The sequence below is a fragment of the Excalfactoria chinensis genome, chromosome Z (genome assembly GCF_039878825.1).
Source record: "Excalfactoria chinensis isolate bCotChi1 chromosome Z, bCotChi1.hap2, whole genome shotgun sequence".
NCBI lineage: Eukaryota > Metazoa > Chordata > Aves > Galliformes > Phasianidae > Excalfactoria > Excalfactoria chinensis.
Window position 1 is genome coordinate 8,459,980 of NC_092857.1, and position 13,072 is coordinate 8,473,051.

Genomic DNA, 13,072 nt, shown 5'->3' on the forward strand with positions numbered 1-13,072 from the left:
TTGTGCACTGCACATTAAGCTTAAGTAATCAGATTTCCCTGAACGATATGTTGCTGTCCTGTGACTTAGGACAGCATGGGATCATGCATGCAAATGCTGGATACTGGCAATGCAGAGATTTTAACCTACGCTTTCCACATTTCAGAGCAATGCACTGAGTGCTAAGCTGTAGCTCTTGTATGGATAGTGCTGCTTCCCTGGCTCTCCCTCCTCTGTTTAGACATCCTGTACCTCAGAAATACACCCTTAGACGTTCATCAGAATCCTATGATGCAGGGCTTGATTCTGACCAGGTAGTGTTTTCTGAAGGTTCGACTCACCTTCCTTCCCCTCCTTTCCTTTGTGACTCTACTACTGCTGAGTGGAGAGTAAGGTGAGTGGCAGCAATGAGTTGGCAATGTGAATGACTGACCTTATGCTTCATGCTGTACCTGGGTTCTCTATTAGACAGTGTGCCCAGAAATGCTGCCTTTTTGTGTCTGGCATCATTTTGCTCAATTTGATCGCATCCGTTTCAGTGTTAGTCTGAAACAGGTGACTTCTGAAGATGACAAAAGAAATTCTCTGTTGTGCACCGAACATCTCAGAACCAGGATAAACGACACCTAAGTGTTTTTCCCCTGCCTGCTGCTGTCTAGTCTACATTCAGATCTGGATCAGTACTTCTCCAGGCTGTTCACTAAGCATGTGCTTTTCCCAGAACCTGGTGCAGCAGCTGTCTGAAGCTTTTAGGAAAAATGGAACCCCATTCTATTTGGAGAGTGAGCAAAGTCCTCTTAACAGCATAGCAGTGCCTGAAGATTGTGTACTAAAAGTCTTAGAACTGAGACAGCCATTGCCACTGCCTGCAAAACTTCCCTCTTTACATCTTGCTTTGGACATTTAATGCATTTGTGTCTAATGTGGAATGTGACACAGGAGCCTGCAGCATCCTGGCCACGTTGACCTGCACTTGCATGTGCTGCTAAGCAGTGAAAGTAGAGATATTCATGCAGCATTGGAGGAAGTCAGTTCCTCCTGCTCAGAATAGGGGTGCAAAGAGAGAGGTGGGTGGGGGACTCCTACCTGCCACATATGCAACTATTAAAAATAGCATTGGCTGTTGGGAGAGCCAGACTTCACACTTTTATTTTTAAGGCTCTGTGTGGGAGGGGGGGATATTTCCCAATGTTGTGTATTTCTGAAACAATCTGTACAAGAAATGCTGCACTGGAGAAATAGCAGTGGGCTTTGGCTTACAAAGCATAAGTCTTGGGGTAAAGATGAGCTCAACAGGACTGGCTGAGAACATCATTAAAGCAGCATGAATTATTACTGCAGTGTTAGTAAATGCTTTGAATGCTGTCATAACTTCACAGAAAAAGTCAATAGATCAGGAAATGAGTTTAGTACGTAATGATTTTCTCTTTCCCTGTTGTTTTCCTTTCACTTTTGCCTTGTTCTCCAACTTTCATGGTTATACAACTTGCACAGATGTATGGCAGGGTGGCTGTGCATACTTTTGAGCTGGTTTTTGGAGTTGTGTAAGGATTGCTGTAATAGAAATCCTCTATCACTGAGCACCTGGATTTAAGTAAGATGATTACTCTTCTCTTTTTTTATTCTTCTTATTATAAAAACATCATCTATAGGTCAAAATACCATATATATGCTTAATGCTGTGCCTGAGGACAGCAGGATTCAAGTTGTGTCTGGTATTTAGTATGCAAATAGAGAAATAGAGTAACTTTTTTTCCCCCCCACACTTCAATGCCAATGTTTTGTTGAATTTAAGCCACACAAAGGTCTTGTGATATAGCAAATAAATGCTGTCTGTAGGAAGATAGCTCTTCTCCAGATGATATGCATCAGAATTCTAGACATCTGGACATCTTAGCATCCAAACAGGATTTTTAACCTGTATCCTGGCCACCACCAAGTTGTCTACTCTCTGCTTATATTCAGAGTCCAGACGATTTTGTGACATTGTGGAGGACTGATCAGATGGGTCCAATCTGGTTCAAGCTGTAAATTCATTTCCATTTCTGTGATGTTTAGTCATGGGCACTTTCAAAGAGGGTTTTATGATGGTTCCCTCTTGGTTTCATTTGAAACCTGCACATGGTAAAGCTAAGACTGATTCTTCCTCTCACTGGATTCTGATAATAAGAGTAAATAGTTGCACCCTCTCCAGACAGTCCTGAGGCTGTTTGTAGTGTGTGTTTTGTGCTTAAAGGAGCCTGAGAACATCAGGATGCTGGCTACTCATTCTGCTGGGTGAATTCGCTGAGTGCATTGACATCGTCACCATTTTTATGACACAAAATTAAAGATATTTGGGTATAAAGCTGTGAAGAAATCCCAAACATGGTTCGGTTTTCATCTGTATCTCAACCATACGCTAAGTTCTGGAAGAACTGCAAGAAGCCTGAATGTTAATTTACTGGGGAGCTGTCGGTGTTGCATCTCTTGATGAATGGGGTGCCTTGTGCCTTTGGGTTGTGGGATGTAGTACAGGTGGGCAGCCGTGCTCTTCTATGGCATGTGGGAGCATCCTGGTGACATAGGAGGATCATGGTTAAGCCCTTAGAAGCACTGGAGTCTCCCCTGTCTGTATTTCCATAATGTTCATGAGATGATGCCGTGCAAAAAAGACAGCAAATGATGAGGAGAGGCTGAGGGAGAGGGAATGCTGGAGCAGTGCAGGGAGGGGAAGTGCTGAGTGAGGACATGTGGGCTTGGAGCAAGCACTGCTCAGCAAGCAGAGCAGGCAGGGAGCAGGGAGCGGATGTTGCTGCCATGTGCTAATAGAGCAGAGGAGTAAATATTGGCGAGTTAACAGCTATTTAAGCTAAAGGTTAATGTTAGTGTAGGAACAGAAGGGTATAAGCTGGTTATGAACAAACCCAGGCTAGGATTCAGAAAGCGATTCTTCTGATTGTTAATGAACAACTTCCAAATGGGTTCCTTTGCCCTTTCTGTTCCTAATTAATCTAAAAATGGTTCTGTTTACGAAAGCTACTACATGACAATTGCCTGTGGGAGCAAAGAATGAGGATTCATCATCCAAGAAGCCTCAAAGTAGGCTGTGAGAAACGTCCACAGAACCGCAGCCTCCGTAACTATTTTCTGTAGCGCAGCCTCCCCATCTTCACGCTGCCCACCTGCCTTTGCTGTGCTGCCTTGCGGGACCCCGTGGGCTTCAGAGCATGACCAGCAGTGTGTGGGAGAAGTATTTGCAAAGTAGAGACTGTCACTGAAATAAAATTGTGAAAATCATGTTGCAGCCCCTCGTCGATGGTGACTTTTCCCCGTGTTTGTGCAGAACGAATTACGGATGCTAGGCAGCGTGAGGGGTTTCTTCAAGAACAGCGCTTATTAGTGACTCACGCTTGGTAATGAACCTGTCAGAGATGTAATTTTGTTTTCTGACAAATGTTTAAGTAGTAACAGTTTCAGAAAATATGGTGTAGTGTATAAACAGTTTTGTCCTTAAGGAGATTTTTTACATTTCCCATGGGATTTCAGTTGCTTATTTAAAGAATAAGTTGCAATTGAACCCATACTCATTAAAAGCCTTTAAATGGTAATGCTGGAAGACTGTTATTTAGGGGGGCTTGAAAAGCAACAGAGAATATCACAATGCATCTGTAATGTGTACCAAGGAGGAAATAATAGAGCTATCCACCTAGAAGCGAATTCAGATTTAGCCTTGGCCTGATTTATCTCTTTAGTCCCACCTTGTCCTCTACTGTAAGTGAATTTTGCATATTCTCGTGTGTGACAAAAAATACATCACTTTATGCAAAAGACAGTTTTATTTTCACCACGTTTCCATCTGTTTTTTATTTTCGTTAGTGGGCCAATACTCACCTTGTCTTTTAAGATAACACACATTTTAGAGAAGCTGTTGTTCAGAAACACGAAATGCTAAATTTTACTGCAAAATATTTAAACTTTTCTATTTTTATTCAGTGTATCTTGTTAGTACAGCAGCCTGAAATGCGCGCGTGTGTTTTTGTGATATCTCATAAGGGTTCTTAAAGGATCCGGATTTGTCTACACAAATATCTGTAGATGTCTGGTGTATTCGCTCTGAATTTTGTTATGCTTAATTTAAGGGACTTAATTTCAAGCAAGTACAGCACCTTCATATTTGCATGACATGGATACGTTACTCATCCTAATTAAGCCTCTCTATTTTTAGCTCACAGTAAAGTAATAGCTAGTTAATAGATGATTATTACATTTCTTTTCCTGCCTTTGAATCCACTTCAGGTTTGGTGAAGGGTGGCTTCAGTGGTGTGAGAGCACAGAGCAGAGTCAGTTACAGGAACGGTCCCGCAGCCTCCTAGCTCAGTATTTGGGTGATTGTCCTCCCATCGCAGCCTTGATAAAGGGCTTGATTGGCCCCTGAGTCATTTAACTTCAGTCTGCTATGTATGCAAGTTTTGGTTTGTGGTGCCATTATTTTCCCCCTTCAAAGGTTTTCTAAATCTAGATATTTTTACTTTTTGGCATTGAGTTTCCTCCCTTCCCCATGTCTCTTCCTGATAATGGGAGCAGACTGGCTGGGCTTCTAGATCAGCATTCAGGCCCATTTTGCAGAGCTTGTCAAATGTCTTTACTGGAGATGTGGAAGCTGTGTCTGGGCTTATTAATAGCAGTGTGTCTGCTGGAGTCAGCTTTGTCACATTTACAGTGTGACAGTGTACCTTTCTCTTGTTCAGTGCATACGCTAACAGTGTCCTCAGAGTCTGACTGAGACATATATGTGGCTCATAACAAGTATTTATAGGGTATTTTGGTTCATTAATCAACTGCTGTCTTCTGCGGGGAATATAAGTGTACAAAATTATTCATACCTACAGAGAAAGTCATTACAGCAGTCATTACGGTGAAGCTATTGCAAAGATTCTTTCCATGCTTTCTGAAAATTGGTGCATTGGTAGCACACAGGGAGGAAAGTGCAGGTAAAGAAAGCAGTTTGGGTCAGCAGAGGTAGCTGGTTATTGCTCTGAATTATTAGCTCTTTTCCTGCCACACTGGTACAAGCCATGTCGTGGTGGCTTTAGAGAAGGGGTTTTCCCATTGCCTCTCCCAGTGATCCATTATTTCATTTCTGGTTTTATGACTTCAGATGCTGGAAGTGAACCACTGTAACAGCAGCAGAAGTTCCGAAAGCCAGATTGCATAGAGTGTGATGTGCTCCAAACTTAAGCACTCTGAAAAATCAGCCTTTTGCTATTTTGGAATAGTGTCTAAATGATGAAGGTCTTGACCAGTCTCTGCCCTCGTTCTTCACTTCTAATGGGGACATTTTCACTTTATGGGAGTCTTGTGGAAACATCAGATGTCTAAATTAATCAAATAATATGGTGAAGAGTGAAACAAACACTCCTTAATCCACTGTGTGTAACAGTGATGATGTGGCAGGGCATGGCTGCACTTTAATTCATAGCACATAGGGTCATGCATTGGGCAACGCAAAGGAAGCAAAGAGTTTGCTGCTCAGAGAAGGTGAGGGGGTGAAAAAGGGCTTTGCCTCCAGCCAGAAAGTTCTCAGCTTGCTATCTTGTAGGAAGAGCTGAGTAGAATGAAATAAGAAGAAGAAAATTGGGTCCCGAAATAATGTGGGAAGAAAAAAAAATAGCTAAGCACTTTTTATCCATAGAACCTCATCCAAGGCAAGAATATAAACCCTGAGCAGTTTGAGGGGTCCATCACTGCTTTTTCCTGAGTGAGGTGGGCTGACTGTCCTGTCCTGGCAGTGCTGATTTGGGCTGTGCAGAAGGAGCGTGGCTGGATCCTGGAGTAGAGCTGGGTGCTCTGGGTATTGGCTGCAGTGTTTAGCACAGAGAAGGTCTGAGCTTCTGGAGCCAAATCCTTTTCTGTCGGACCTACGTTCTGCAGAATGCACGAGCAGTTTTGTCAGAACTTTTCCTCTGAACACAGGTAGGACAAAAAGCTGCAGTGTCTGAACCAAGCTGTAGTGGAGCAGACAGCTGGGTTGCCACGTACACCACCTGTGGGGAATAACACACCTTCGTTTCTTATCACCAGGGCTGTGGTCCCCGAGGGGTGACAGTGCTCAACTGACAACAGGGTCTGCTCTGACACCAGGCACATAGATGCCTGTTAGCTGGTATGTGTGTTACCATGCGGTTTTCTACCCAAGACAAGTGGTTGAATGATACGTAAGTAAGAAGCAATAAACATTATATCTGGGTGGTGTACTCAGGGAATGAGGGCATTTTCCTCTAAAACATCTCTGCTCACCACTTGTTGAAAGCTTCTGAGAGGTTTGGTATCTTCCCTAGACTTCCACTTCTGCAAGATAAGCCTGCTGTTTCTCTGCATTTATGCTAGAAATATTCACCAGTTTACATCTCTCATGCTTCCCTCAACTGGCACACGCCTGAAGGCTGCTATGTCTACTTGAGGTCTACATTTCAAATCATCTGCCACTTTTCCTTCCCAGGTTTCTTGATCAAAAAAAGCAATTACAGCTTCGAGAGTATAATTCCAGGTTTTTCCACCTCCAGCTCATCTCTGCTCAGATGCCTGTGCATTTTAGTGACGTTGATTATGTAATTAGGTGTGCAATTAAGACATTGATTGTAATTTTCCAATTTCATGAAATATCAAGCCCTTATGCTATGAATGCCATTAGGAAGGAGAGAGATGTAATTTGAAGGAGGAAGCAGCAGAGGGAGAGTTTTCTCTGCTATAAATGCTTCCTTGCTGTCTGTTGACCTGAGATACTCAAGCTTACTGATTTAAAAGCAAGTTTAATATTTGTTTCTGGATTGGAGGCACTCAGCTGATAAAAACTTGGAGGCAGCTGGGTTGTAGAGGGCAGTGTGAAAGTTTTACTGTGAGTCCATCATCTGCATGTACTTTTTGGTTTAATAAAAAAATGGTGAATCACAATTCAGCTCCAGGAGAGCTCCCATGCGTTTAGGTTGGGCAGCCAATGCCCAGGACCAGAGCTCTGGAGGCACTGACTTGTTTTCATGAGCACGCTTAGGAAAGGTGTTGGTATTTGTCATTGCTGAGGCACCCTGAGCTTGTCACCTGTTTGTTTCACAGTCTGACTCTGAGGGCTGGCGTGGGCTGTGATGAGGTGGCACTGTCTCAGCAGCTTCTGGAAGGAGTGTGGTGTTTGGGAAATTAGGCTGGCGTGGGCCCTGGGGTGGCTGGAACCTACTGGGTGAGGATTGAAATAGCATTTTCTGTGGAGTGCTGGGTTTCAGAGTTGATAGTTTTCAGCTTTGTTTCCCAAAGCCAAGAATGTAAATGCCAATGTGGGGACAAGAATGGAGTCAGTGGGTTCAGCCTGTGCATGCGGAGGGTGGCTTCTGCTCTTCTCAGATAGAAGGCTTTGTCTGTTTTTTTGAGTGACACAATACCAACAAAGAAACCAAATGAAGGATGATTCTTGTTCTGAGCTTTTCACATTCACTACCTTCATGAACGACACCCCGTTAAGGATTTTGCACCCTAATACTCCTCATATCAGACTAGGTGCTTGCTTGCTGCAGAGGGGTTTTGACTGCTGTGGCAGCAGCAGCCTTAGAGGAAGGAGGTGGGAGGACTTGTAGCAGCTCTGAGGTCTCCTCTCAATCCATGTCTGATAAAGGTTGGCCTGAACTGTGAAGCATGAGAATTCATCACCCTGCAAAAACATGAGTGCTATTTTAACTCCAGGTTTTCAGTAACCTTATAAAAATCTCACTCCTTGAATATCATTTTGTGCTTAGCCTTGGAAATGTTCTTTATTCGCGGGGTTCAGCAGGCATCCTTATGTTCAAATAAATGCCAACATACAGAGCATAAACATCTTTGGCATGAAGACAAATCAGTGCGTGGTTTGGGATCACCTGTTCACAGCAGATGGGCATTCATTGCCTGTCCTTGGAATGTGAGCAGTCCCAACTCTGTGAGGAAGGTGGCCTGTTCTTCCTTTTCTTTAGGTGTGTTGTGGCTAGTATCTAGTCCGTATCAGTTTCCAGGGTGCTGTTAGATGGACCTGTGCTGTTGTTTCCTTCTTATCTCACAGGTTGTTCTTCCAGCTTGCCTATCCCCTTTCCTAAGCTGAAAGTAAAGAATCTATGCTTTGTCTGACTCTTCACCTGAAGAGACTTTCATCTAAAGGCAACATCTTAATATGTTTAATGAACATGTTTGTCCTGGGGCTGCTGAGTGGCTGTAATAATGAAAATGGCATTGACAGGATAGCTTTAAATAAATGCTTTGGAATAAACATACCATCTCCTTGAGATTACAGCTTATGTTGCAGTGATGCCCTTATCCTCAAAGCAGAGTATTCAGTGGAGATAGCTGTCAAACAGCTGAAAGTTGCTGCTTTTTCATTAACACTTCAACCTTTACACTGTAGATTGATTCTGATCTTTGTTCGGCTTTGAAGAAGATAATAAACAGCGTGATTTTGCTGCAGAATCGATTGATAGATATTAATTGTGTATTTGAGCTTCTGAGGTCCAGTGCAGCCCTGGCTACCTTGCAGAGAACTCTGTCTTCGGACGCAGGAGGCAGTTTCATTTGGGACAAATGGTTCTATCTGTTTGTTTCACCAGAAGGAAGATAAATTATTTTAGAGAGCTCTTGGGTTAGAAATGTCTGTGGCCATTTGTGAGGTGAGTTAAACCCGAGTGTGAATTGGACAGAATTTATCCCTGCTGTTCCATTCAGGCCATCTTTGTCAGTGTTTCCTCCTCCTCTCTGTTTCCTCCCCTTATGTAATATCCACTAATTTACTTTTACTTGTTTTTCACTTGTTCTTGCTCAGCTTCCTGCAGGGACAAAGGAGTGCATGTGTGTAGGAGAGGGAGGAGCAGGAGTGGTGCTTGAAATGTTCTCTTTTTCCTTTGGTCAATCCACTTGTGCTGGTGGAGGAATTGCTGACTTAAACAATTTTATCAGCAATTCAGTACTTTACAGGAAGTTAGAATCAAATAGAAAGATAATAAGGATTAAAAAAGAAGAAAGTGTAATGTATACCTTGCAGACATCAAAGCATTTGGCCTATATAGCCGAGCCTGGTTTTATCAGTTTTAATAACTCCCTGCTGGCTCAACCTAAAATTAAAATCTGTTGGTGAATTAAAAAATCGCAGTAAGAAGTATTTAAATTTTTAAGTGGAAGTTTATTTCTCTAGTAGAAGGCAAATAACTCAGTGCTCCGAGCCTTGAGGTAAAGCACACTTTTTCATAGGCTTTTCATTAGATGTGAGACGTGTCCTGGTTCGAAATTATCTTCATTATTTCCACAAACAAAACATCCCTGGAAAACAGAGCCTGTATCAATCTCCTGTGTATCACATAGGGGATTTAAAGTGTTTGAAAGTTGAAGTCTTCTTTACTTTTGAGAGTACCTGTGCTCTGTCTATTCATTGCCACATTCTCCAGCCCCTTGTGAGCTGTGGCGAGAGCCATGGCATTCTTGCAGAGAGCACCTCTGTTAGTGACAGATCCACTCTCCTTGTCTAATGAAACTTGCTCTCTTTTTCTTTGCTGTCAGTTCCAAGCCATGGCTGTAGGATTTTGCTTGGCCCCAGTGCATATTTGACTTGGGTGCACTAGAGTCTGGCATGGATGGCTGCAGGGAGGGGCAAAGACCGAGGAAAGAAGAGATGTGAAGAACAGAACCAGCAATGGCATTGGCTTTGTAGTGGGATTATTGGAAGAAGTAGGGCAGTAAAAACCTAAGAGGCTATGTAATGGATGCTCTGGGTGCTACAGAGAATTAACATCAGTGAGATGGTGCCGTCTGGCTGGTACTTAATTTCTTTTTAACTATTACTGTGTAGGAGACCCCAGTGAGGTCTTTTTTTGTCTTAATCATATGCAGAGCTTTGAAGATACGAAGTGCTGCACAAATCCTGGACTGCATTTTTATTTTCTCAGTTGGACAGTCTTCATTGTTATGTGGATGCATCTGATACGGAGCTCCAACTCAGAGCTGGAGAGCTGTAATTAGTGTGTTTAGGAGAAATCTTTCCTACTGCAGTGGCAGTTGGTGCCCTCTGTTGGATAGGAGCCTTCTCCTCTTGGCGGGGTGTGAACATACAATGAGAAACCTGTGGTCAGACTGTTAGAAGCATTTAAAACTAAAGCACCTCTGAAAATCTGATGTGATCCTTGCCCCTGCAACAGGGGAAAGAGCAGAGAGAGGAAGACTGTTGTGGGGGACAGAGGATACTTGTGAGCTCCTCCATCCTTATAGCGGTCTGAAATGCAATTGGTGGCCTGATGCCAGTGCCTGCGCATGGAAATGCAGGAAGGCATTACTGGTCACTGCTGCTGCTGCTAAGACAAAGTATTGTGCGCCATGGCATTGGTCTGACTATGTGTGCCATATGTGTGAAACTTGTGCTTGTGTCCATCAAGTGTGTGTACAGGGTCATGAGCCTGGCTGCTGAAGGCTGATGCTTCAGAATGCAGTGAGAACGCCCCATGCAGTGAGGGCAAAGTGAGGAGCATAGTGGGACTTAGAGAGGAAATGGTGAACGCATTGTTTTGGCATAGGTATGCGATTTGATGGGTGGTGTTGGGGAATGAGTCTCATTCTGAGCAAGGCTGGCTCACAGCGAGGTGGGAGGTATGTGAGCAGATGGGAGGATAGTGGCATTTCCAGAGCTAAGTCATATAGGCCTCTTCAGAATCCACCCCACTCTGCAGAATGGCTGTTTTGAAAGATGCAGTGAGCAAAACCAGGAAATGTGCACAGCTCCCATCTAGTTGGTGAGAAAGGCACAGCAGAGAAACATTTGGGAAGGAGGTGCTCATGGTGGGTGCACCAGGACCCAGTGACTGGATTTGTGGAGAGGAGGGTGTGAATCTGAACTGGGAAGACCTTATTAGGAGCAGTGTGTTGGGTGCCCTGGGGGCAGCTTGTGGGGCAAATAAGAAGTGCTCTGAATTTAAGCACTTCTTGCAGCATCAGTGCCAGCTGCTGCTCACTTCCTAGGAAAAGAGGTGTCGGTACAAATGAGTGGGTCTGATTCTTCGCACAACATTTCTGCAGTCATTCTTTATGTAACAATGTGAAATATATTTTTGGGAAGCGCAGGATCAATGGGTGTTCAGTCCCCCACAGTGGTGGCAGAGTCTTCCTTGGAAACTGGGTACTATTCATTTAGGCAAGGGCACTGCTAAGCCTTGTGAGGTAGTCTGGGGGAGAACAGGGGGGGAGAAAAATAAACATCTATACCCGAATTGGGCAGAGAATCCCCTCGGAACTGGTTAACTATGTTGTCCAGGGCTCTTTTTCCAATCCCCTGCTCTGCAGCTCGACAGGATGCCAGGAGCCAGGCAGATCGGCTGGCTGTGCTGTGCTGCCTGCTCTCGTGATGCCAAAGGAGTGCGTTTTGTCTTTAGTCAGATTGGCTCCATCAGTTCGTATTTCCTTCTGAATGGATAATAAAGTAGAGAATCATTTCAAGGCAAGGAGTGTTGATGTGTGAGCGAAGCGGGGAGGCTGCGTGTGAGGAGCCTGGCAGCAAGCAGCTGACGAGGAGGAGTAAAGTAGCAGTAGCTGCACAGCTTTCTCTCTGCCTCTGAAGTACAATATTTTCTGTTGAGTCACAACTGAAGACAGAGATGAAGTTTTTACTGTACTTGGTCGCTGCCTGGGAAAGGGAAAAGATGCATTGTGTTGGTGAATTAAAGAATTTCTGTTGAGGGATACTCCTTGAAGCTGACAGGATTTCTGCATTTTTTGGCTTCCACTTTCATTGGCTTCTTCTGTTTTTGTTTTTTCTTTTTCTTTTTGGATTTTCAAAGCTGTTTGCATTTTTTTTCTGTTTTTCTCTTTCAAAACATGCCTTCAACTTTACATGGTTTCTTGTCATAGTGCTGCTGTGGAACGGGATACGCTCGGTGCCTTCTTACACTGCATCCCCAGATACCTGAGATGGGACACCAACAATATGTTGATAATCTCTGCGGCAGAAGTTCATTACTTGGTGAACCTTTAACAAGATTAGGAATCCCTCAGGACTTGTCTTTTCTATGAGAACAAGCTGTTGTGTTCTGTTGTTTCTATTCTATAGATTTCCTTTACCTTTTAACGTTTTGTTTTATTTTGAAGCAGAAAGGTAAGTGAATGTCTGGAACAAATGAAGTGGCTGGGTATAAACTGCAAGTAGGCAGCAAACAAGCAGAACTGTTCTTTAGTTTGAGTGGGCTGTATGCGTGTGTTTACTTTGGTAATACAGTAGCTCCATTGGAAGCTTACTGGATTTAAACATGTGCTTTGAAAAGACAGACCTCTCTTGGTATGCTCATTTGTGTGCTCTGTTCCTTAGTTTTTGTATTCAGCCATTAGACACTAATTGTAGATGTCTTATTGCTGGTATAATTGAGGTTGTCTCTGTTTACTTCTCACACTTTTCTGTTAGGAGGGCTTGTAACTCAGCTGGAATTCGACATCACTGTGTGAAGAGGAGTTAAAAAGGGGATTTGGGTATAATTTAAATTTGATCGCTTGAACAGCAGATAGCTTGAGAGTAATTAGATTACTGGTTTGATTCTTCCTTGAATGTCACTTAAAACAGGCTTGCTTTTAACCCAGAGTGTTTGTCGTTGGCTTGATTTCCAGTGCAGAGAAGGTTGTGAGCTGATGAGTTGCGATGAAATGACTGGCATGAAGAAGCAATGAGGATGCTATGTACAAGCTGGTGAATCAGAGCAGATGGTGTGACTGTTTCAGATATCTTGTCAGTCTTCATTCCTTGTATACAGGCAGCTTTCTTTTGCTAATGGAGAAAGCCTTCAGGGGATAAACATCAAGAATTAATACAGAATGCCGATGTCTTCTGTACTCAGGATGAAAAGGAGAAATCTTATAGAAGTAAAGCTTCAGCTCTTGCCCAGGAGGATTTTAGATGAAGAGCACTGCCGTTGAGCAGCACAAGCTGGAAACAACTAATTGTTTTGCTAGCAGCCTGCATTACCCCTTCCCAACCTCTCTGAAAGCTGCTGAGTGTCTGTTCTAAAGAAGTGCAGGGCAGGTCAGAAGCAGAGAGCGAGATCATGTAGCACCAGTCTGTACTGCAGCTGTGCTAGCA

The 13,072-nt window shown here is 43.5% G+C and overlaps 1 protein-coding gene across 3 annotated transcripts in view; it reads left to right on the forward strand.

Annotated features, from left to right (window-relative positions):
* Positions 1-13,072, forward strand: part of UNC13B (unc-13 homolog B) — a 204,141-nt gene that overhangs the window by 84,938 nt on the left and 106,131 nt on the right. For 2 of the 3 annotated variants that reach the window (XM_072358933.1, XM_072358935.1), the window contains exon 1: positions 11,296-12,100. The exons of the other annotated variant lie outside the window; for it this stretch is intronic. The gene's annotated coding sequence lies outside the window, so the exon portion shown is untranslated. Of the gene's footprint in view, positions 1-11,295; positions 12,101-13,072 lie in introns of those variants that run through there. 3 annotated transcript variants of the gene reach the window in all.